The sequence below is a fragment of the Bombina bombina genome, chromosome 1 (assembly GCF_027579735.1).
Source record: "Bombina bombina isolate aBomBom1 chromosome 1, aBomBom1.pri, whole genome shotgun sequence".
In the NCBI taxonomy this organism is placed as follows: Eukaryota; Metazoa; Chordata; class Amphibia; order Anura; family Bombinatoridae; genus Bombina; species Bombina bombina.
Window position 1 is genome coordinate 581,279,937 of NC_069499.1, and position 25,703 is coordinate 581,305,639.

General features: G+C 37.3%; 1 protein-coding gene across 1 annotated transcript in view; it reads left to right on the plus strand.

The window, feature by feature from the left end:
• Positions 1–25,703, plus strand: part of UBE2F (ubiquitin conjugating enzyme E2 F (putative)) — a gene marked incomplete in the record, with an annotated part of 973,189 nt that overhangs the window by 294,041 nt on the left and 653,445 nt on the right.

A 25,703-nucleotide genomic window follows, 5' to 3' on the forward strand; every position in this document is an offset into this window, starting at 1 on the left:
AGCTATAAGAGCTTTATGGCTTAAAACTTGGAATGCTGATATGTCTTCTAAATCGACTCTACTTTCCCTTTCTTTCCAGGGTAATAAATTATTTGGTTTTCAGTTGGATTCTATTATCTCAACTATTACTGGTGGGAAAGGATCTTTTTTACCACAGGATAAAAAATCTAAAGGTAAAAACAGGGCTAATAATCGTTTTCGTTCCTTTCGTTTCAACAAAGAACAAAAGCCTGATCCTTCATCCTCAGGAGCAGTTTCAGTTTGGAAACCATCTCCAGTCTGGAATAAATCCAAGCCTTCTAGAAAAGCAAAGCCAGCTTCTAAGTCCACATGAAGGTGCGGCCCTCATTCCAGCTCAGCTGGTAGGCGGCAGATTACGTTTTTTCAAAGAAATTTGGATCAATTCTGTTCACAATCTTTGGATTCAGAACATTGTTTCAGAAGGGTACAGAATTGGTTTCAAGATAAGACCTCCTGCAAAGAGATTTTTTATTTCCCGTGTCCCAGTAAACCCAGTGAAAGCTCAAGCATTTCTGAAATGTGTTTCAGATCTAGAGTTGGCTGGAGTAATTATGCCAGTTCCAGTTCTGGAACAGGGGCTGGGGTTTTATTCGAATCTCTTCATTGTACCAAAGAAGGAGAATTCCTTCAGACCAGTTCTGGATCTAAAAATATTGAATCGTTATGTAAGGATACCAACATTCAAAATGGTAACTGTAAGGACTATCTTGCCTTTTGTTCAGCAAGAGCATTATATGTCTACAATAGATTTACAGGATGCATATCTGCATATTCCGATTCATCCAGCTCACTATCAGTTCCTGAGATTCTCTTTCCTGGACAAGCATTACCAGTTTGTGGCTCTGCCGTTTGGCCTGGCTACAGCTCCAAGAATTTTTACAAAGGTTCTCGGTGCCCTTCTGTCTGTAATCAGAGAACAGGGTATTGTGGTATTTCCTTATTTGGACGATATCTTGGTACTTGCTCAGTCTTCACATTTAGCAGAATCTCATACGAATCGACTTGTGTTGTTTCTTCAAGATCATGGTTTTAGGATCAATTCACTAAAAAGTTCATTGATTCCTCAGACAAGGGTAACCTTTTGGGTTTCCAGATAGATTCAGTGTCCATGACTCTGTCTTTGACAGACAAGAGACGTCTAAAATTGATTTCAGCTTGTCGAAACCTTCAGTCACAATCATTCCCTTCGGTAGTCTTATGCATGGAAATTCTAGGTCTTATGACTGCTGCATCGGACGCGATCCCCTTTGCTCGTTTTCACATGCGACCTCTTCAGCTCTGTATGCTGAACCAATGGTGCAGGGATTACACAAAGATATCTCAATATCTTTAAAACCGATTGTACGACATTCTCTGACGTGGTGGACAGATCACCATCGTTTAATTCAGGGGGCTTCTTTTGTTCTTCCGACCTGGACTATAATCTCAACAGATGCAAGTCTTACAGGTTGGGGAGCTGTGTGGGGGTCTCTGACGGCACAAGGGGTTTGGGAATCTCAGGAGGTGAGATTACCGATCAATATTTTGGAACTCCGTGCAATTTTCAGAGCTCTTCAGTCTTGGCCTCTTCTGAAGAGAGAGTCGTTCATTTGTTTTCAGACAGACAATGTCACAACTGTGGCATACATCAATCATCAAGGAGGGACTCACAGTCCTCCGCCTATGAAAGAAGTATCTCGAATTCTGGTTTGGGCGGAATCCAGCTCCTGTCTAATCTCTGCGGTTCATATCCCAGGTATAGACAATTGTGAAGCGGATTATCGCAGTCGCCAAACGTTGCATCCGGGCGAATGGTCTCTTCACCCAGAGGTATTTCTTCAGATTGTTCAAATGTGGGAACTCCCAGAAATAGATCTGATGGCTTCTCATCTAAACAAGAAACTTCCCAGGTATCTGTCCAGATCCCGGGATCCTCAGGCGGAGGCAGTGGATGCATTATCACTTCCTTGGAAGTATCATCCTGCCTATATCTTTCCGCCTCTAGTTCTTCTTCCAAGAGTAATCTCCAAGATTCTGAAGGAATGCTCGTTTGTTCTGCTGGTAGCTCCAGCATGGCCTCACAGGTTTTGGTATGCGGATCTTGTCCGGATGGCCTCTTGCCAGCCGTGGACTCTTCCGTTAAGACCAGACCTTCTGTCGCAAGGTCCTTTCTTCCATCAGGATCTCAAATCCTTAAATTTAAAGGTATGGAGATTGAACGCTTGATTCTTGGTCAAAGAGGTTTCTCTGACTCTGTGATTAATACTATGTTACAGGCTCGTAAATCTGTATCTAGAGAGATATATTATAGAGTCTGGAAGACTTATATTTCTTGGTGTCTTTCTCATCATTTTTCCTGGCATTCTTTTAGAATTCCGAGAATTTTACAGTTTCTTCAGGATGGTTTAGATAAAGGTTTGTCCGCAAGTTCCTTGAAAGGACAAATCTCTGTTCTTTCTGTTCTTTTTCACAGAAAGATTGCTAATCTTCCTGATATTCATTGTTTTGTACAAGCTTTGGTTTGTATAAAACCTGTCATTAAGTCTATTTCTCCTCCTTGGAGTTTGAATTTGGTTCTGGGGGCTCTTCAAGCTCCTCCTTTTGAACCCATGCATTCATTGGACATTAAATTACTTTCTTGGAAAGTTTTGTTCCTTTTGGCCATCTCTTCTGCCAGAAGAGTCTCTGAATTATCTGCTCTTTCTTGTGAGTCTCCTTTTCTGATTTTTCATAAGTATAAGGCGGTGTTGCGAACTTCTTTTGAATTTTTACCTAAGGTTGTGAATTCCAACAACATTAATAGAGAAATTGTGGTTCCTTCATTATGTCCTAATCCTAAGAATTCTAAGGAGAAATTGTTGCATTCTTTGGATGTTGTTAGAGCTTTGAAATATTATGTTGAAGCTACTAAGTCTTTCCGAAAGACTTCTAGTCTATTTGTCATCTTTTCCGGTTCTAGAAAAGGTCAGAAAGCTTCTGCCATTTCTTTGGCATCTTGGTTGAAATCCTTAATTCACCATGCTTATGTCGAGTTGGGTAAAACTCCGCCTCAAAGGATTACAGCTCATTCTACTAGGTCAGTTTCAACTTCCTGGGCGTTTAGGAATGAGGTTTCGGTTGATCAGATCTGCAAAGCAGCAACTTGGTCCTCTTTGCATACTTTTACTAAATTCTACCATTTTGATGTGTTTTCTTCTTCTGAAGCAGTTTTTGGTAGAAAAGTACTTCAGGCAGCGGTTTCAGTTTGAATCTTCTGCTTATGTTTTCATTAAACTTTATTTTGGGTGTGGATTATTTTCAGCAGGAATTGGCTGTCTTTATTTTATCCCTCCCTCTCTAGTGACTCTTGCGTGGAAAGATCCACATCTTGGGTAGTCATTATCCCATACGTCACTAGCTCATGGACTCTTGCTAATTACATGAAAGAAAACATAATTTATGTAAGAACTTACCTGATAAATTAATTTCTTTCATATTAGCAAGAGTCCATGAGGCCCACCCTTTTTGTGGTGGTTATGATTTTTTTGTATAAAGCACAACTATTCCAATTCCTTATTTTATATGCTTTCGCACTTTTTTTTATCACCCCACTTCTTGGCTATTCGTTAAACTGATTTGTGGGTGTGGTGAGGGGTGTATTTATAGGCATTTTGAGGTTTGGGAAACTTTGCCCCTCCTGGTAGGAATGTATATCCCATACGTCACTAGCTCATGGACTCTTGCTAATATGAAAGAAATGAATTTATCAGGTAAGTTCTTACATAAATTATGTTTTTTATTTTGGTTATGTTTTTTTGTATAAAGCACAATTATATTTACAGTTCCTTTTTTGACTCCTTTTTCTATCACCCCACTACTTGGCTATTCGTTATACTGAATTGTCGGTGTGGTGAAGGGTGTATTTATAGGCATTTTGAGGTTTGGGGAACTTTGCCCATCCTGGTAGGATTGTATATGCCATACGTCACTAACTCATGGACTCTTGCCGATATGAAAGAAATGAATTTATCAGTTAAGTTCTTACATAAATTATGTTTTTTTTGTTTCAGAGCAATCCTGGGTACAACTTCTTTACTTGTCGCTTTTTATTATAGCCAATCAGAGGGTGACGTAAGTTAAAATTTGAGTCAGAATCTTTGTATTGTCCTGTAAAGAAATTCTCAGTTAAACTGCTGTATGCACTTCAGGTCTCTTTATTTATTTGTAGAGGTAAATTGCACAGCACAAAAAGCATTCACAATTTTATTCTATGCTTAAAGGGACAGTCAAGTCAAAATTAAACTTTTATGATTTCAAATAGGGCATACAATTAACTTTTCAATTTACTTTTATCATCAAATTTGCTTTGTTCTCTTTGTATTCTTTGTTGCAAGGTAAACCTAGGTAGGCTCATATGCTAATTTCTAAGCCCTTGAATGCCGTCTTTTATCTCAATGCATTTTGAAAGTTTTTCACAGCTAGGCAGTGCTAGTTCATGTGTGCCATAAAAATAACATTGTGCTCACGCCTGTAGAGTTACTTATGAGAGGGCACTTTTTGGCTGAAATGCAAGTCTGTCAAAAGAACTGAAATAAGGGGGCAGTCTGCAGAGGCTTAAATACAAGATAATCACAGAGGTAAAACATATATTAATATAACTGTGTTGGTTATGCAAAACTGGGGAATGGGTAATACAGGGATTATCTATCTTTGTAAACAATACAAATTTTGGGAGTAGACTGTCCCTTTAAGCATTTTATGGGAGAATTTTTGTGCTTAAACATAAGTCTCCCCCCAATTTGTGCTGTCATTTTTTGAAGAATGTGATCTAGCACAAAATTATAGTTTTTTTGTATACATGTGTACCGTAACCTTGATAATGCTAGATGGATAAATTGTCAGTTAAGTCTCATTGATTTATTGAAAGTATTTTAATTCCTGATGAAGTCTTGTTTTCTTCTTTCTCATTTTCTAACTTCGATCATTCAGGCATAACGGCTACTGAATCTAAGCTTCCACCTAGGCTGTCATTTATTGAGTACAGTGTTATACCTCACTAAAACAGGATTAGATGACTGTTGCATATACAACATTTGCAAAACACTTTCCCAGCATGTTTCTCTAATGTCAGTGACAAAATTTTATCCCTTTCCTTTGTCATTGTAATGTAATATTGAATATTAGGACCTGGAAATGTTCTTTTGACACCAGCTCTGTTCAGTAGCGTTAGTAATCCAGCTTGAGTATTGATAGGTTGTCTGATGATCAATAACTCATCAAGAGATCTTTCAGACCTTGCATATTGTCCTGGGATGTACATTATTGTTGTGGGGCTTGGCTGAGAGGTCATTTCATTATTATTTTTTCTACATTTCAGTTATTTCATACAGAGAAATGATCCTTTTCTGATAATTGGCCTTTCAAAGGTGCCATTGTTCTTACAGGAACAGTAAAAGTAAATATTTCTGTGGTTTTATATAAGCATCCGATCTCTTGTTTGTGATTTAAGAATCTATCCTCATGTAACCCTTCCTAAAATGAACATTTCTACATTGGAGTGGTTTGTGTAAATATTTTTAGTAGAATTTAAATGCTGTTTTACCCAAATTTTTACTTTTGCTGACTTTGATATGGTTTTAGATTATATAATAGCTAGCTTTGTTTTGTTTTTTTTTCTCATGATTTTAGTTATAGCAGAAGTACTAATGAAGTATGCATTATGAATACTCTATCAGACTGGAAATGCTTTAAATGAGTCTGATCAGCTATAATGAGAATAGCAGCACATGAAGAAATGCTGTCAAGTAAATATGTATTTATATAATTGTTTTTCTCATTAATTATGTTTCTCTTCACCAGGTAGTTGTTAAAAATATTTCTCAAAAGGCAACATTTTCTGAAGCATCTATGGACTATGATCTTTACTGATGAGTCGGTCAGTAGGGTATGTTGTTTGAAACAATCTCATAGCTCAGGTTGAATTGTACTTTTAAGAATCAAATTGTCCTTCTTGCTGAAAATCAAAGTAGTGGGCTTTGCTGTGGAATCAGGATTCCATCAGAAAATGTGATGGTTGTAGATTACTCAATTTACATACAGGCTCTTGCAGCAGTATGGTAAGTAGTATCCTTAGAGCAATTTGTGTTTATTCATGCTCTAGTAGTAGACAATTGGAAACCGAATTCTGTGAGTTTACAGTCCATTGATTCAAAAGAATGGTACAATTACAAAGCTCTTTCTCATACTTTTAAAGAGCCATATATCCAGTACTGGTGATTATGATTATAGATTCTTAAATCTTTTCAAACAGATATATACATCCCAGAAGTCTTCAAATTCCTTAAGTTTCTTAAAATTGTATTGTTCCTCTTTAAATTTATGTAGACTGGGCTATCTCCTTGCTTTTTTGTGCAGATCACAAAGGATATTGTGAAAATCCTCATTAGAGCATTCTTGATACTTCATGGGTCCAACTACCCACTGACCTCTGTCAGGCATATAGATGACCTCTTTGGCAATTACGCATGCCCTGTGAAGTTGAAAGTGTATCTCCTGGCCCATTCAAAGTAGACTTATAAATAGTGTATTACTCTCTTGGAAAACTTCTTCCTGTTTTACTCTTTTAGGTGGTGTCTTATAGGGATGTGAAACCAAAAATGTACCTTTCATGAGTTCAAAAATACTTCTTTTATCTAATTTGGTTTGTTTTCTTGGTATCCTTTGGTTAAAAAAAATGCCTTTGTAGACTCAGGAGCTGGCTAGCTGCTGAATGGTTGCTGCACATATATGCCTCTTGTGATTGACTTACTCGCTTCTTAGAGTTATTTAAAGGTGATGACACACCACTCTGCGTAGCGTTTGACCATTGAAGTATTTAAACTAACCAAAAGAGAGAACGTAATGTAAGATGTGCAGTAATATATTAGGTGTATATAAAAAAGTTATCAAATAGTAATGCATACAATTCTCAAATGGATTTAAGCTTTGAACAATAAAAGCAAATCACCAGAGTGTTTAGTTGGAAGCATTAATATATACATAATTCAATTTGATTCTAATTGTGTGCTGTTACAGAGAAAGCAACGCATATCCAGTAAGTTATTTGTAGTGTTATAAGAGAGCATTAGTTGTAGTTTAACAATCCTATATTCCAAACATCCTTGTTTGGACACTGTTTTATTGCCTGTTTTGTATCCGTCTCTAAATGTCCTCAGCAGAAGATATACATAAGGGAAAAACCTACTCTGGTAGTGGCGCCATCTTGCTGTCAGTCTGTGCGAAAGCCACTCCCCAGCTCAGACATGGTGGCTTGGCTCCCGGCTTGTGTGGTAGACTGCAGAACAGGGTAAACAAAACTTGGTTATGCTGGAAATACCAAGCCTCAGTTCATCATCCCATCATGTATTGCTATCATGGAGTCAGCCAAGGTTGAAGATCAAGCTCAACATATGTGGATTTAACAGTAAACCGGGGGAAATCTCATCACAAAGTAGTTGTTCAGCATTGATGTTGGCTATGAGAGGTTTCTAGTTCCTGAAATCTTCTTCCACGCAGTGTTTTCCAACCCTGATTTTACCCAGTCTATTTCAAAAGTTGTTGATGAAGTTATTCAGAATTGTCCTATTGATGTTCGGTGTCCTCTTTACAAGAATAGACTCTCATGTTATGGGAAATATCTTGGCAATGTGTTTCAGGCTTCTCTTGCAGTGGGAGAGAAAATCAATGTGCAGATGTGATGAGACAAGTGATTTGCATAGTTTGACCTGTGTTTAATAAAACAAAGCAATGGGTTTTAGTTCATTTTGTGCCTATTTTGTGTTTTGCTTAACTCAGCAAGACTCAATATCTGCCTATTATATATGAAATATCCAAGATCTAAGGCTGTGCTTTAAATATTTTAGGTATAAAGACATATCTGCTGAAGAACTTGAAGACACCAGAGATTAACATATATGCTACATGGAAAGTGGCTTGTTGGCTCTTGTAAATTCTGACTTGAGACCAATTCATAAGTTTTGGTTTTTGACATGCAACTTAAACTTAGCTTTGGAATCTGAAGACCTTTTGTTCAGTTATCCCTGCCTGCTTGTGCTTTGTTTCTTGCTTACAAATTATTGGACTAGATATACTGTTGTATGTTTATATTTGATTCATATAAAAGTTGGTTTGTGAAGCATACATTGATTCAAATAAATTCAACATGGCATCATTGTTTACTTTATAAAAACTAAAGTATCTTAAAGAAACTAAACCTTTATCTTCAATATTTAAACAACTGATATAATTAAGCATACATATCTGCATACTATTGAGGCTTTGAACACATCATTATGTCTGTCATGTATTTACTGCTACTATGTACCTTTTAATCCTCATTAGAACTAATTAGCACTACTTATTACTGCCTTTTGTTCAATACCCTTAAAAACACAAATGTTTTTTCCGGTCATATTATATAAGAAGATTGCTCTCCATCCAGATAATCTGCCCTTTCTTCAGTGGAGGCTCCTCCATGTGTGCACATTCGCACGTGCCCCCCTGTGATGCTGAGAGGAAAAAAAAATATATTAAATAAAATATAATTTTTCCAATATCCCCCTATTGAAAAAATTATATTTTATTTTTAACTCCCAAATATCAAATTCTGATTTTATTTTTATAATAAAAATTCTGATTTTATTTTTATAATAAACAAAAAAAAATTCAGTGTCACTGTGTCTGTCTGTTATCTATGTTATTTTGTCCCTTATCGCACATGCGGTTAGAGCCCTATCATGCCTGTCAGTGATTTCTAACTTGTTCACTGCAGGCATCAACCAGGCTGTATACATTGCCTTATCGCACAGGCTGAACTGTGCGAGAGTGGGGAGGGACAAGTTCAGCCTGTGCCCTGATAGGCTGCACGTAAACGTCAGAGAGTGGGGAGGCGGGTCAGGGACAACTTGTCAACAACAAGATGCTGCTTATGACGAGCCGAGGTAATCCGATACCCGCCGAGATCTTCCGACAAGTGTTCCAGCCTGTGGATAGGCTGCGCCTGCACGCCACTTTGCCGGGTACGTGTCGTGACGTCACAACAGCTCCTCCCCCGCATCAACGGCGCGAAAACTTCATATTTGAGTTTGCTGTTGAGCGGAGAGGAGTGTGTTGTGACTCACAGTGTCTCAGTCGAATTTCTACAGAGTTGTTAAGCCTGAGCTAATAATCGATCTCTACTAGCTAGTAGCTACTAATAGCAGCCAGTGTGTTACTGACTTTGACTAGTCTTTACCTACCTAGTTAGTTTAGATAGTTAGTTCTTAAAATCCAATACTTTTTATACTGAATATTGTAGCCTAGAGTAGAGGCCCCCTAGACAGCTAAGACAGAGCGGCTTGCTTGCCTGATTTTGCCTCCCTTGCCTAGGAGAGAGAGCTCAGAGAGGGAGTGGAGGCTGCTGCTGAGCCGGAGCAATATATCTTTTGCTGTAATATTATTAACAATTAAGTTTTGGGCAGAATTTATTGTTAACCTGCTGAGAGCCTGAGACTGCAGAAATTAATAATTAATTAGTATATATATATATATTTAATTTTCTGAGAGAGGATCCCATTCCTAATCCTTAGTTCTTAGTTTCTTGCCTGGCTGGGGCCCTGTCCCTGCCCTGATAATTTTCTATTTTGTCAATTGTCAGACAGAGAGTGCTCAGACTCAGTTTATCAGAGTGACAGACAGTGACACTGACTCAGTACTCAGTTTGTTTAAGTTAAAGAAGTTTAATTTGTTGAATTAGCAGCAAGCAGGTCATTAATTAATTTGCAGATTGCAAACTTGTAAAAAAATAAAAAAGTTTTTTTTTTTTCTCAAAAAAGCAGTTAACTGCTGCCTGTGTTGCTATATTAACTATAATTTTATTATACATTTTATTATAAATTTAAATATAATTTATAATTTTTTATTAGTTATATTAGAGTCTCATAGTTTGTAAAACAATTATATATTTTATAACAGCTTCACAGCTACTTACCTACAGTCCTACAAGTTATATATTTTAGAACAACCGCATAACTACTTGCCTACTAGTTTTAGACTGTAGTTGACCTTGCCCGTTGACGGCTGTCACGGCCACTGCTGCCTGCTGTAATAATACTATTTAAAACTCTATTTTAGTTTAGAATTATTATCAGATTGCAGAGAGTCTCATAGTTTGTAAAACAATTATATATTTTATAACAGCTTCACAGCTACTTACCTACAGTCCTACAAGTTATATATATTTTAGAACAACCGCATAACTACTTGCCTACTAGTTTTAGACTGTAGTTGACCTTGCCCGTTGACGGCTGTCACGGCTGCTGCTGCCTGCTGTAATAATACTATTTAAAACACTATTTTAGTTTAGAATTATTATCAGATTGCAGAGAGTCTCATAGTTTGTAAAACAATTATATATTTTATAACAGCTTCACAGCTACTTACCTACAGTCCTACAAGTTATATATTTTAGAACAACCGCAAAACTATTTGCCTACTAGTTTTAGACTGTAGTTGACCTTGCCCGTTGACGGCTGTCACGGCCACTGCTGCCTGCTGTAATAATACTATTTAAAACTCTATTTTAGTTTAGAATTATTATCAGATTGCAGAGAGTCTCATAGTTTGTAAAACAATTATATATTTTATAACAGCTTCACAGCTACTTACCTACAGTCCTACAAGTTATATATTTTAGAACAACCGCAAAACTATTTGCCTACTAGTTTTAGACTGTAGTTGACCTTGCCCGTTGACGGCTGTCACGGCCACTGCTGCCTGCTGTAATAATACTATTTAAAACACTATTTTAGTTTAGAATTATTATCAGATTGCAGAGAGTCTCATAGTTTGTAAAACAATTATATATTTTATAACAGCTTCACAGCTACTTACCTACAGTCCTACAAGTTATATATTTTAGAACAACCGCAAAACTATTTGCCTACTAGTTTTAGACTGTAGTTGACCTTGCCCGTTGACGGCTGTCACGGCCACTGCTGCCTGCTGTAATAATACTATTTAAAACTCTATTTTAGTTTAGAATTATTATCAGATTGCAGAGAGTCTCATAGTTTGTAAAACAATTATATATTTTATAACAGCTTCACAGCTACTTACCTACAGTCCTACAAGTTATATATATTTGAGAACAACCGCATAACTACTTGCCTACTAGTTTTAGACTGTAGTTGACCTTGCCCGTTGACGGCTGTCACGGCTGCTGCTGCCTGCTGTAATAATACTATTTAAAACTCTATTTTAGTTTAGAATTATTATCAGATTGCAGAGAGTCTCATAGTTTGTAAAACAATTATATATTTTATAACAGCTTCACAGCTACTTACCTACAGTCCTACAAGTTATATATTTTAGAACAACCGCAAAACTATTTGCCTACTAGTTTTAGACTGTAGTTGACCTTGCCCGTTGACGGCTGTCACAGCCACTGCTGCCTGCTGTAATAATACTATTTAAAACACTATTTTAGTTTAGAATTATTATCAGATTGCAGAGAGTCTCATAGTTTGTAAAACAATTATATATTTTATAACAGCTTCACAGCTACTTACCTACAAGTTGTATAATTTACAACAGCTGCAAAGCTAATTACCTACAAGTTATATATTTGATACCAACCGTGAAACTACTTGCCTATTAAGTCAAGTTTTATATTTTATAACAGCAATACTACTTGTCTAAAGGTTATATATAGATTATAACAGCAAAACTACTTGTCTCAAAGTTATATATATATATCTATATTATAACAGCAAAACTACTAACCTACAAGTTATATATTTTATAAGAGCCGCAAGGCAATTTAACTAGTTAAAGTTATATATTTTATAACAGCAAAGGACTGTTCTTTGTGTGTAAACTAACAGTTAAGATGGCACTTAGTAAAATCAGTGTGTCTGAGCTAAAGCAATTACATTTTTCAACGTTACCCATGGAAAGAAAAATTGAAATTAAAATGCTCAGGCCAACACCTATGCTTAACCTTATCCAGGTGACAAAATGTAAAACTAGAGATTTCAAAAGAGAATTCAAACCCGAGGTATATGATAAATATCCATGGATTTGTGGCTGTGAATTATCTAACAGACTCTTTTGTTTTTATTGTCTCCTGTTTGCAAAACAAAGTGGTGAATCAAGCTGGGTGAGTTACGGTGTCGCCGATTTATCACATTTAAATCAAAAAATAAATAAACATAATTGTTCACAATCACATTTAAACTCCACATTAGAGTTTAATTTGCTAGGAAGGGTTGATATTCGACAACAACTTGACACTGCATATCGTTTAAATATTAAAAAACATAATGAGCAAGTAACGAAAAATCGTTATGTTCTTTCGAAAATAATTAATTGTATTTTATTTTGCGGCGCATTTGAACTTGCACTTCGAGGACATGACGAACGCGATGATTCATTAAATCCAGGCATTTTCAGAGGTCTTATAAACTTCTCAGCAGAACTTGATGCATCTCTAAAAGAACATCTCGCTAGTGCCACTGTTTTTAAAGGAACGTCAAAAGAAATTCAAAACGATTTATTAGACTGTATGCTTACTGTTTGCCAGAACCAAATAAAAAAGGAAATCTCAAAAGCAAGTTTTGTAGCAGTGATAGCAGATGAAACTACTGATGTTTCATCTGCCTTCCAATTGGTTGTTGTTTTTAGATACATTATAGGTAACGGACAACCGGTTGAGAGATTCTGGGAATCACTAATCCAGCTGGACATGATGCAGAATCTTTAGCTACGTGTATTCAAGCTACTTTGGAAAAAGTTATAGACAACCCAGAGAAACTGATATCGCAGAGTTACGACGGTGCAAGCGTGATGAGTGGTCAGCATGCAGGTGTTCAGGCTATAATTAAACGTACCTACAAGAATGCACATTTTGTGCATTGCTATGCACATCAGCTCAATTTGTCAGCCAAGCAAGCAGTCAAAATCAACAAGTTCGAGTATTTTTTTCAAATCTAAGTGACATTACTAACTTTTTTAGTAACTCGCCACAAAGGATAGCTATTCTAGATGAAACTGTTAGAAGAAGGATACCTCATGGTTCAGCCACCAGGTGGAATTTCAAGAGTCGAACCGTCAATACAGTTTTTGAAAACAAGGAACAGTTAATTGAATACATGGAAAAAATAGAGTCAACATCGAAAAAAGAAATAGCTATAAATCAAGCAGGGGCTATTCGGCGTATGTTACAAGACTCGGTATTCGTGTTTTGGCTTACAGTTTTTCACAATATTATGCCACATGTAGATGTGTTATACAACCAACTTCAGAAAACACAAACAGATGCGGCACTTATTCGAAAACATATTAACACTTTCCAGCAGACAATGGAAAACGAAAGGAATAGAATGGACACAGTGACCATGACGATATCAGAAACAGAGGAAACATCTAGGAAAAGGAAGAGAGAAAATATTCACATTGCTCAGACTGTGGCAGCTAAAGAGATATGCGATGTTATCACAAATCAAGTAAAAGATAGATTTTCTTTTATAACTCACTACTCGGCTGTTTCTCTCCTCCAAGCGGAAAAATTTGCGGATTACGAGAAAATTTTTCCAAATCAGCTTCTTGAACAAACATCAGCGGTTTATCACACATTACAGAAAGATCGCCTGAAAACTGAACTAGGAGTAATTTACAGAAGACCAGATTTCCGAAATATGAATGGTGCCATCAGTCCTCTACAGTTTGTAATAGAAAATAACTTGGACAGTACTTTCTCGGAGACCTACAAACTGTTGCAAATTATTTCGACTATTCCCGTGACAACTGCTGAGGCTGAGAGATGTTTCTCAACTTTAAAACGAGTTAAGACATTTCTAAGGAGCACCATGACTGAGGAAAGACTGACTGCTCTAGCCATGCTCACAATTGAAAAACAATTGATCAATGACATGCCTACATTCACCGAAAATGTTATTGATTTATTTGCCTCAAAAAAAGACAGGCGGATTGACTTAATTTACAAAAATTGTACTTGAGTTATCAACATTCTGTTTTAATCTTTACCGTTGAAGTTAATTATTAAGCACTAGTGTAATAGAAATAATCTTCTTTTGTAGAAAGTAAAATGTTGGTGTATTTATATAAATGTTGCCACGGCCTTTGGCTGCATTGCCTAATATCGAACACTGGGGGCTAGGGCAACAATAATTGAGATGTGGTTTTATTTCTCTATAAAGTGGAAGGTTCTTTAAATCCAGGAATATATATATTTTCATAAATGTACATTCAAGATACTTATTATTTCGCAGCTTTGATTAATCATTTGGTTAATATATGTTATTATATAATTTAACTGAGCATGTATATTTTAAGACTAGACATGAGTATACTGAAGAGTATGGATTCTTGTATATTAATGTAAATATTAGACATGGTCATAATATTAAATATTATAAATATATATATAAATATATATATATATATACTTCTGATAATATCTTAAGAGATTAACTTAATAGTCATTTTGCAAACAGGATCTTGTTTTTATTGTCTCCTGTTTGAAAAACAAAGTGGTGATTCAAGTTGGGTGAGTTATGGTGTCGCCGATTTATCACATTTAACTCCAAAAATATAAATAATTGCTACCAATCACATTTATACTCCCCATTAGAGTTTAATTTGCTATGAAGGATTGATATTCGCCAACAACTTGTCAGTGCATATTGTTTGAATGTTAAAAAACACCATGATCAAGTAACCACAAATCGTTATGTTCTTTCCAAAATTATGAATTGTATTCTATTTTCCGGCGCATTTGAGCTTTCACTTCGAGGACATGATGAACGCGATGATTCATTACATATTGGGAGACTTAAAAGGATTGTAATTTAATACTTAGTATGATAATAATAATCAGCTATACTATTAACTATTTGAAATCAATTGATTAATCATTTCATATTCTGATATTACATTGCATTTAATTAGAATTCTGTAGTGATTAATTTATTGTAACAATATTTATATTTCCTTATTATCCCACTTTAATATAAATATATTCCATATTTGAAGTCATTGCTTAATAAAGTATAGGAGTATATAAAACTATATGAAAATTAGGTACAAGTCATTTCATATGAAATTTTGTCTTCTATATGCTTGCATCGATTCTGACCTAGAAAACCTTTCCAGACGTATATGTGGATTCACACCTTCAAAAGTATTGTTAGTCTCATCATTTGTATATCATACAAGGGATAATTACTTAATTTCCTGAAGATTGAGCATATCTGAACTAAAGTACAAAATTGTTTCTCTGTCACCCCAGAGAGGTAACATGGTTATCTTGTTTGTAGAGATCTAATCTCATTAAGCGATGAAGTAAAGAATCTTTTGAAGCTTAAACTTTAACAAATGGTCCTTTTGTATATTTTTTAGATATCGTGCCTGTGAGCTGTATTGGAGCATAGTATTTATATATAATTGATGTTACATTTCATAAAAATATATTTCATATCTGAGTACATTACTTTAATACAGTTTGAGTGCATGAAATCATATACAGTTGTATGCAAAAGTTTAGGCACCTCTGACAATTTCCAGGATTTTCAGTTATAAATAATTGGCTGTTTGGATCAGTAATTTCATTTTGATCTATCAAATAAATGAAGGACACAGTAAAAATTCAGTAGTGAAATTAGGTTTATTGGATTAACAGAAAATGTGCAATATGCATCAAAACAAAATTAGACAGGTACATACATTTGTGCACCCTTGTTATTTTGTTGCTTTGAATACCTGTAACTACCTAGCACTGATTAATTGGAAGAAAAAATTGGTTTGGTGAGCCCATTAAGCCTTAAACTTCATAGACAGGTGTATCCAATCATGAGAAAAGGTTTTCAGGTGGCCAATTGCAAGTTGTTCTCTATGACTCTCCTCTGAAGAGTGGCAACATGGGGGCCACAAAACAACTCTCAAATTACCTAAAAACAAAGATTGTTCAACATCATGGTTTAGAGGAAGGCTACAAAAAGCTATTGCATAGATTTAAGATGTCAGTGTCCACTGTGAGGAACATAGTCAGCATGGTGAGGATATGGAAGACCACAGGCACAGTTCTTGTTAAGGCCAGAAGTGGCAGGCCAAGTAAAATATAGGATAGGCAAAGGATGATAAGAACGGTCAAAAACAGCCCACAGACCACCTCCAAAGACCTGTACTACTGGGAATATTGTTGAGGGTCTCATGGATTCCACTCAATATCAGCAGATACTTGAGAATAATGTTGAGGAATCAGTCACAAACTTCAGTTGAAGTTACCCCCAGGCCGGGGCTGGATATTTCAAGAAGAAGATGACCAAAAACACTGCTGGTTCAAATGGGTGGGGCCATTTCATGGGCATGACTTTTACAAAGGGGTGTGGCTTTTAAAAATGGGTGTGGCTTGTCAAAAGGGGCGTGGTTTTTAAAAAGGGGTGTGTTTTTTCAAAGGGGCGTGGCTTTCTAAAAGGGGCAGGGTCTTGTGCACCCCCATCCTAAAAATTCACCAGCCGCCACTGCCTTTCTTTAATATCATGTAATGACTTTAATCACAGTTGGTATATCTTGTACAACCCTGGGGCTTGACTATTATGGTATAGATTTAACATCTTTTTAAAAAATGCATAATTGTTGATATTATTGGTTCTTTTTTAAACCACCTGCTATGAGATTTAGGAGCAAGGCATTTATCAGAACTCGTCATTCTTTTTTGTCTTCGTAGCAGTATTCAAAATGGTAAAAATATTAAACAAACAAAAAAAAAAGATTCTAGGGCTTCTATTATTGGATGTATTGTCTGTCATCCATACAAGTGTAAACTTAAACATAAGCTGTTATTGTTTAAGGTAGCAGGTCATTCTTTTATGTCTGTGGATTCATCCTGGTTGAGGGAAATGAAGTATCAGTAGAACAAGTGTTTAACAAAGCCGCCACATGGCACTATGTGCATCTAAGCAAGTAGCAATCGGGAGGAAGTACTTGCAAACTAACCATCACAAATGTTTAACTGCAGACCCAAAAATTACTGTTGGTTTTTTTAACTTGACCCTCCACTTTTTCCAGATGTTATAATATTGTGCCATTTATATGTAGACCATGGGTGGTACACAATCCCTATGCTATGGAGAAGTTATTGTGAAGCATTACTAACTTTCCTTATTTTCAACATGCATAGTTAGGGTTGCCACCTCGGCCATGTTTTCCTGGACATTTATGAGTTACACATGCTGCAGGGTATGCAGGGAGGAACATGAATAGTGCTGTCCAGCATCACTATTCATGTGCTATCCATGGGTGCAATGCATGTTCCCCTCTGCACACCCTGCAGCATGTGTAACTCATAAGTGTCCAGGAAAACATGGCCGAGGTGGCAACCCTATGCATAGTACTCAACCACATGTCCTTTTCTGTAAGTGCCTCTTTCTAAAATGTATTTATTTCTGTGTGTGTATGAATTGGCTTATTTAAAAGTTTTTATAAGCAATTCCTTAAATCCATCTTAAGTATCACTTGTTTTAAGGGTTTTTTTTGTTTTGTTTATAAAAGAAGTTCTTAAATGTATTCACTGGTCATGTTAATGGAAAAAGATTGCAAAGCCAGACTGCTACACTAAACCATTCTGTCTATCAAACTCCATCCTGCTTACACAGTGTAATACAAGTGCTTCCCAATCTAGACTCATTTACTCACATTTATATCTGCTGCCCACTTACCCATATGCCATCTTTTAACATAATAAATATAGACTCCCACATCCTGGATTCAATATGTCCTCTCTTCACTGTTCATGCTGTTGCTGCTGCCGCAGCCTCATTCACTCATTATAATGTACTTAAGCCTTACAGGCTTTTTCTCACTTTCCCTCTATCGATTTTCAATCTGTAATACTTTTTCTACTAACTTACTTTAATGCCTCTGGCACTACCAGCTCTCAAGAACACTGACAAACCAGCAGCATTATTTGCTTCATCACAGTCTCAAAACGTATATACTGTTGCATTTCAGTTTAGTATAGTGATTGTCTTGTCTTTGTTTGTCCTGCCCACAATCAACCATGATTCCACTTCAGTTGTTAACAACATACTTGTGCACAGTGGGGCTCTTTTAATTCCTCCATTACCTACTTGCTTTACAATTTACTGAATAAATGGTATATGCTTTTATGTCCTGCACACTTTTGTATTGCTTCATGATTCTGCCTCTGCAGTTTTGTATAGTATGCTGATCTCCTTCAGCTTCTTTTACCTCCTCCACATTACCTAATAGCTCATACAGTGCTGTTCAGTGTAATATATGCCAAGTAGCTGTCAGCCTCTTGTATCCCTCCCCCCTAGCCCTTCAACACACCTCCATCAGTACAGGGTGTACTGCTTTTCATATAAGCTCAGGATGGCAGCCCTAACGACACTCTTCTCAAGTCTATCGTTACAGAGTGGTCATCAAGTTTATATGTACATGTACTTTGTACTAAATTACTTGCATGTGCACGTGTTAGTATCAGTATTTCTATATCCTTTTCTTTCTACAAATCACTCCTGTCTAAACAGAATTATTGATTATTATTTAATTTTATTTTTTTTATATAATATGCATAATATATACATGTTTAAGGCTTCCAAAAATGAGGAAGGATAGTGAAACGAGAACTCAAATCTTGTTAGTGGGTATATAAATCTAGACGAACAAATTTGCTTTAGTTATACTACATATTGTTTACTTGTCAGGAAACATGTTAAGACTGCAGTTTTTTTTGTTTTTATAATCATAGTTCAGTGATTATTAAAGGGATATGAAACCCCAACAAATTATTTTGTAATTTAGACAGAGCATAAGATGTTTTTAAAAGAGTTTTCAATTAGCCTTTATTAAATTTGCTTTGTTCCCATGATATTCTGTGTTGAAGAGGTACCTAAGTAGGTGTCTGGGACACTACAGGGCAAGAAATAATGCTGCCATCTAGTGCTCTTGCAAAACTGCTGCTATATAGTGCTCCAGACACGCGCACGCTCCTGAGCTTTACGCCACCTACTTTTCAGCAAAAAGACACCAAGAGAGGAAAATTTGATATATAAAAGTAAATAAGACTTTTGTTTAAATTTGCATGCTCTATCTGAATTATGAAAGAAAAATGTTGGGTTGCATATCCTTTTAATGCAGTCCATAATTCATATAGTCTTAAAGTTGACAGGTGTTAAAGTTCTGTTGTGCATATTCTGAAAGAGTTTATGCAGCATTGTTTCCACTCGAAATGGAATGTAAAAAGGCATCTCATTGCTAGAGCATGAATACAATTGGGAGTGATAAAAAGAGAATCCCAAAGTGTAAACTGTATGTATTAGAGAGAGATTATATAATGGGACAAGTGCTACTGACTGCATGGTTACAGGCTTTGTTCCAGTTTGCAAATATTCATGGAACTAATTATCAAGAAGTTGTTCTTGGGAATTTCAAAGTGTGTACTTTTTTGGTATTATTTTCCATTGAGTTTCTTGGACTATCCAGCTATAAGATTTATAGAAGATGAAGCTAGTTATTGATATTTGGTGCTCCACCAAAACAAAATGCCCATATTACTGGAATTCATGCCATACACATTTTAAAATGTATACACTTTTTTTTAATTAACATTTTTTTTTAAAAATATCAAGACTATAACTTGTTTAGAAACAAACATAACTATGAATTTAGGTAGCCCGACTTCTTCCTCTCCATCTTGCTTTTTATTCAGTCAAACATGCGTTCCATGTATGGGGTTTAGAGTCATTTTTTTGTTGCCAGTTGGAGTGCTACACAATATGTCATAAGGTTTTTTGTGTTGATTTTGTCACATTTTTGCCTTCTCTGTTTGGCAGGGTAACATCCAGGCTCAGCAGTGTCCTCTCCTCTGTTAAGAAATTGAGACATTAATTCAAGAGTGTGACAGTAACTTCTGGGCCAGGGATCTAATATGGTTATGGGCCTACATATAGGCTGTATGGGTTTGAGATCTAAGGTAGTTATAGAGTTGACAAAAGCGGCAGCTGGACTAAAGGTCTTATCTGATGATTTGTAGCTAAAAGAGGGTCTACAGCAGTGCTTTCCAAACTGTGTGTCGGGACACACTAGTGTGTCGGCAGCAGTGTGTAGGTGTGTCCCTGCTTCAGCACAATTTTTTTTAAATTTATTTATTTTTTTGGTTTCTGACTTTCCGCCTGCCTGCTACGCATATCACATGGTGGACACGTGATTGATACCTTGTGAGTCACAGATCATCTTAACCAATTGGTGCAGTTCAGTGGGAACTGAAACTATTCCCATTGGCGGCTTTGGCGGCACATTGGCTCCTGACTGCACGTGTAGTCTCCTTAATCGGTTTGTGACTGCATATGTAGTCAGTGAGTGCGACAGCAGTGTGTTTACAGCGCAGGCAGTAGTCAATCGGACTTGCCGAGCTCTGAGGGCGGCAGATTAAATGCTGAGCTGAAGTCAGAAGTCAGTGGTGTTTTTTTAAGCTAGCTCCCAGTAGTGCATTGCTGCTCCTGCTCTTGATATATGGATAGGAAGTGGAAACTTAAAAATGCTTGATGATGAGATGTGTCTTTATCTAATAATACACCAAATATTCAGAAACTGTGTTCATCCCATCAACCTCATACATCACATTAAAATAGTAAGTAGCTATTAGGGTTATTAAACTTTTTTTAATTCTTGCACATACATACTGTTACTTGTAAATACATTTCGTTATTATATAATTTATGTATGTGTACGTATCTCTTAAAACAAGTTAGTTTAACCTCCTTTTTGCTAGTACAACTGAATTACTGTGTCGCGAAATGATGTAGGTCTAAAAAGTGTGTCACCAACATGAAAAGTTTGGAAAGCTCTGGTCTACAGGGTCAGGGAACATCTTTCTTTAAAGGGACATTCCAGTCAAAATTTAATTGCACATAGATTAATTACATCTATAAATAGAAACATATTTGCAATGTAGATGTATTAGAAAAAATGCTTTTAGTAAAAGTTATCAATGTTTTAGTGTTAGAATTTTTCTCTGCGCGTGCATGTGAAGCATAAATAGATATTGTCACTGCACCCACATTTTAAATACTGCAGCTGCTCTGATCATCAGTGGGGCTTGTATCATGTCAACAATTAACAAATTGAGTCATTACCAGATGGTAAACGTACCTTAGGCTCTCTGAGCAAGTGCTGTGTTTAAAATGCTGGTTCACGTTGCATACTTAAATACGCTTTTAAAACAGCTATAGCTTTTATTAGAAGCATTTTTGCCAATGGCAAAAATGCTTCTATTCAATACCGAAATGCTCCTATGTGGTTTCAAATTTTGGCTGGAATGTCCCTTTAATGTAGGTATGTGTTTATGCGTCTTCAAAAGGACTTTAGGACCAAGGATCTGAACTAATGTTCTATGTTTTATGTATGTATTTTAGTATTATTTTCTTTATTATTATTATTAGGTGAAGTCATTTTGCAATATACATATTTCTCTTGTAAGGTGTATCCAGTCCACGGATCATCCATTACTTGTGGGATATTCTCATTCCCAACAGGAAGTTGCAAGAGGACACCCACAGCAGAGCTGCTATATAGCTCCTCCCCTAACTGCCATATCCAGTCATTCTCTTGCAACTCTCAACACGTATGGAGGTAGTAAGAGAGAGTGGTGTAATATAGTTAGTTTTTTATCTTCAATCAAAAGTTTGTTGTTTTTAAATGGTACCGGAGTTGTACTATTTTATCTCAGGCAGTATTTGAAGAAGAATCTGCCTGCGTTTTCTATGATCTTAGCAGCTTGTAACTAAGATCCACTGCTGTTCTCACATATATCTGAGGAGTGAGGTAACTTCAGAGGGAGAATGGCGTGCAGGTTATCCTGCTATAAGGTATGTGCAGTTATAAGTTTTTCTAGGGATGGAATTGCTAGAAAATGCTGCTGATACCGTATTAATGTAAGTTAAGCCTAAATACAGTGATTTAATAGCGACTAGTATCAGGCTTACTATCAGAGATATATACTCTTATAAATTTGCAACATAAAACATTTGCTGGCATGTTTAATCGTTTTTATATATGCTTTGGTGATAAAACTTTATTGGGGCCTAGTTTTTTTCCACATGACTGGCTTAAATTTTGCCTAGAAACAGTTTCCTGAGGCTTTCCACTGTTGTAGAATGAGTGGGAGGGGCCTATTTTAGTGCTTTTTTTGCACAGTTAAAATTACAAACTGAGACATCCAGCTTCCCTCAGCTGTCCCCTGAATACAATGGGACATCTCTAAAGGGCTAAAAAGGCTTCCAAAATCGTTTATGGGGAAGGTAAAGCCACAGCACAGCTGTGGCAGTTTGTTGTGACTGTTAAAAAACGTCTATTTCGTTTTTTTGATCCGTTTTTTGCATTAAGGGGTTAATCATCCATTTGCAAGTGGGTGCAATGCTCTGTTAACTTATTACATACACTGTAAAAATTTCGTTTGATTTACTGCCTTTTTTCACTGTTTTTCAAATTTTGACAATTTGTTTCTCTTAAAGGCACAGTAACGTTTTTTATATTTGCTTGTTAACTTGATTTAAAGTGTTTTCCAAGCTTGCTAGTCTCATTGCTAGTCTGTACACACATGTCTGACATAGAGGAAACTACTTGTTCATTATGTTTAAAAGCCATGGTGGAACCCCATCTTAGAATGTGTACCAAATGTACTGATTTCACTTTAAGCAATAAAGATCATTTTTTGTCTTTAAAAAATGTATCACCAGGGGATTCTGACGAGGGAAGTTATGCCGACTAACTCTCCCCATGTGTCAGACCCTTTGACTCCCGCTTAAGGGACTCACGCTCAAATGGCGCCAAGTACATCAAGGGCGCCCATAGCGTTTACTTTACAAGACATGGCGGCAGTCATGGATAATACACTGTCAGCGGTATTAGCCAGACTACCTGAATTTAAAGGAAAGCGAGATAGCTCTGGGGTTAGACTTAATACAGAGCATACAGACGCTTTAAGAACCATGTCTGATACAGCCTCACAATATGCAGAAGCTGAGGAAGGGGAGCTTCAGTCTGTGGGTGATACTTCTGACTCAGGGAAGATGATTCAACCTGATTCTGATATTTCTACATTTAAAATTTAAGCTTGAGAACCTCAGCGTGTTGCTCAGGGAGGTTTTAGCTGCTCTGAATGACACTGATACAATTGCAGTGCCAGAGAAATTGTGTAGACTGGATAAATACTATGCAGTGCCGGTGTGTACTGATGTTTTTCCAATACCTAAAAAGGTTTACAGAAATTATTAATAAGGAATGGGATAGACCAGGTGTGCCGTTCTCTTCCCCTCCTATTTTTAGAAAAATGTTTCCAATAGACGCCACCACACGGGACTTATGGCAGACAGTTCCTAAGGTGGAGGGAGCAGTTTCTACTCTAGCAAAGCGTACTACTATCCCTGTCGAGGACAGTTGTGCTTTTTTAGATCCAATGGATAAGAAATTAGAAGGTTACCTTAAGAAAATGTTTATTCAACAAGGTTTTATCCTACAGCCCCTTGCATGCATTGCTCCTGTGACTGCTGCTGCGGCGTTCTGTTTTGAGTCTCTGGAAGAGGCTTTACAGGTAGCGACTCCATTGGATGAACATACTTGACAAGCTTAGAGCACTTAAGCTAGCCAATTCCTTTGTTTCTGATGCCATTGTTCATTTGACTAAACTAACGGCTAAGAATTCTGGTTTTGCTATACAGGCGCGCAGGGCGCTATGGCTTAAATCATGGTCAGCTGACGTGACTTCAAAATATAAGCTACTTAACATCCCTTCAAGGGGCAGACCCTATTCGGGCCTGGTTTGAAGGAGATTATTGCTGATATCACTGGAGGAAAAGGTCATGCCCTTCTTCAGGCCAAACAGTCTAATTTTCGTGCCTTTCGAAACTTCAAGGCAGGTGCGGCATCAACTTCCTCTAATGCAAAACAAGAGGGAACTTTTGCTCAGTCCAAGACGGTCTGGAGACCAAACCAGACGTGGAACAAAGGTAAGCAGGCCTCTAAGAAAGCATGAAGGAACGGCCCCCTATCCGGTAACGGATCTTGTAGGGGGCAGACTTTCACTCTTCGCCCAGGCATGGGCAAGAGATGCCCAGGATCCCTGGGCGTTGGAAATTATATCCCAGAGATATCTTCTGGACTTCAAAACTTCCCCCCCAAAAAAGGGGAGATTTCACCTTTCACAATTATCTGCAAACCAGATAAAGACAGAGGCATTCTTACACTGTGTTCGAGACCTCCTAGTTATGGGAGTGATCCATCCAGTTCCAAAGGAGGAACAGGGACAGCGTTTTTACTCAAATCTGTTTGTGGTTCCCAAAAAAGAGGGAACCTTCAGACCAATTTTGGATCTAAAGATCTTAAACAAATTCCTCAGAATTCCATCATTCAAGATGGAAACTATTCGTACCATCCTACCTATGATCCAGGAGGGTCAATATATGACTACAGTGGATTTGAAGGATGCTTATCTTCACATTCCGATACACAAAGATCATCATTGGTTTCTCAGGTTTGCCTTTCTAGACAGGCATTACCAGTTTGTAGCTCTTCCCTTTGGATTAGCTACAGCCCCAAGAATCTTTATGAAGGTTATGGGGTCGCTTCTGGCGGTCCTAAGGCCCGGGGCATAGCAGTGGCCCTTTATTTAGACGACATCCTGATACAGGCGTCAAACTTCCAAATTGCCAAGTCTCATACGGACGTAGTACTGGCATTTCTGAGATCGCATGGGTGGAAAGTGAACAAGGAAAAGAGTTCTCTATCCCCAATCACAAGAGTTTCCTTCCTAGGGACTCTGATAGATTCTGTAGAAATTAAAATTTACTTGACGGAGTCCAGGTTGTCAAAGCTTCTAAATTCCTGTTCTTTATTCCATTCCGCTCCCTTCGGTGGCTCAGTGCATGAATGTAATCGGCTTAATGGTAGCGGCAATGGACATAGTGCTGTTTGCACGCCTACATCTCAGACCGCTGCAACTATGCATGCTCAGTCAGTGGAACGGGGATTACACAGATTTGTCCCCTCTGCTAAATCTGGATCAAGAGACCAGAGATTCTCTTCTCTGGTGGCTATCTCGGGTCCATCTGTCCAAAGGTATGACCTTTCGCAAGCCAGATTGGACAATTGTAACAACAGATTCCAGCCTTCTAGGTTGGGGTGCAGTCTGGAACTCCCTGAAGGCTCAGGGATCGTGGACTCAGGAGGAGACACTCCTTCTAATAAATATTCTGGAACTGAGAGCGATATTCAATGCTCTTCAGGCTTGGCCTCAGTTAGCAACTCTAAGGTACATCAGATTTCAGTCGGACAACATCACGACTGTGGCTTACATCAACCATCAAGGGGGAACAGAAGTTCCCTAACGATGTTAGAAGTCTCAATATAATTCGCTGGGCAGAGACTCACTCTTGCCTCCTATCAGCTATCCATATCCCAGGTGTAGAGAACTGGGAGGCGGATTTTCTAAGTCGTCAGACTTTTCATCCGGGAGAGTGGGAACTCCATCCGGAGGCGTTTGCACAATTGATTCATCATTGGGACAAACCAGAACTGGATCTCATGGCGTCTCGCCAGAACGCCAAGCTTCCACCGTTTCCTTTGCTCCCTCGACTGATTGCCACGATCAAGCAGGAGAGTGCATTGGT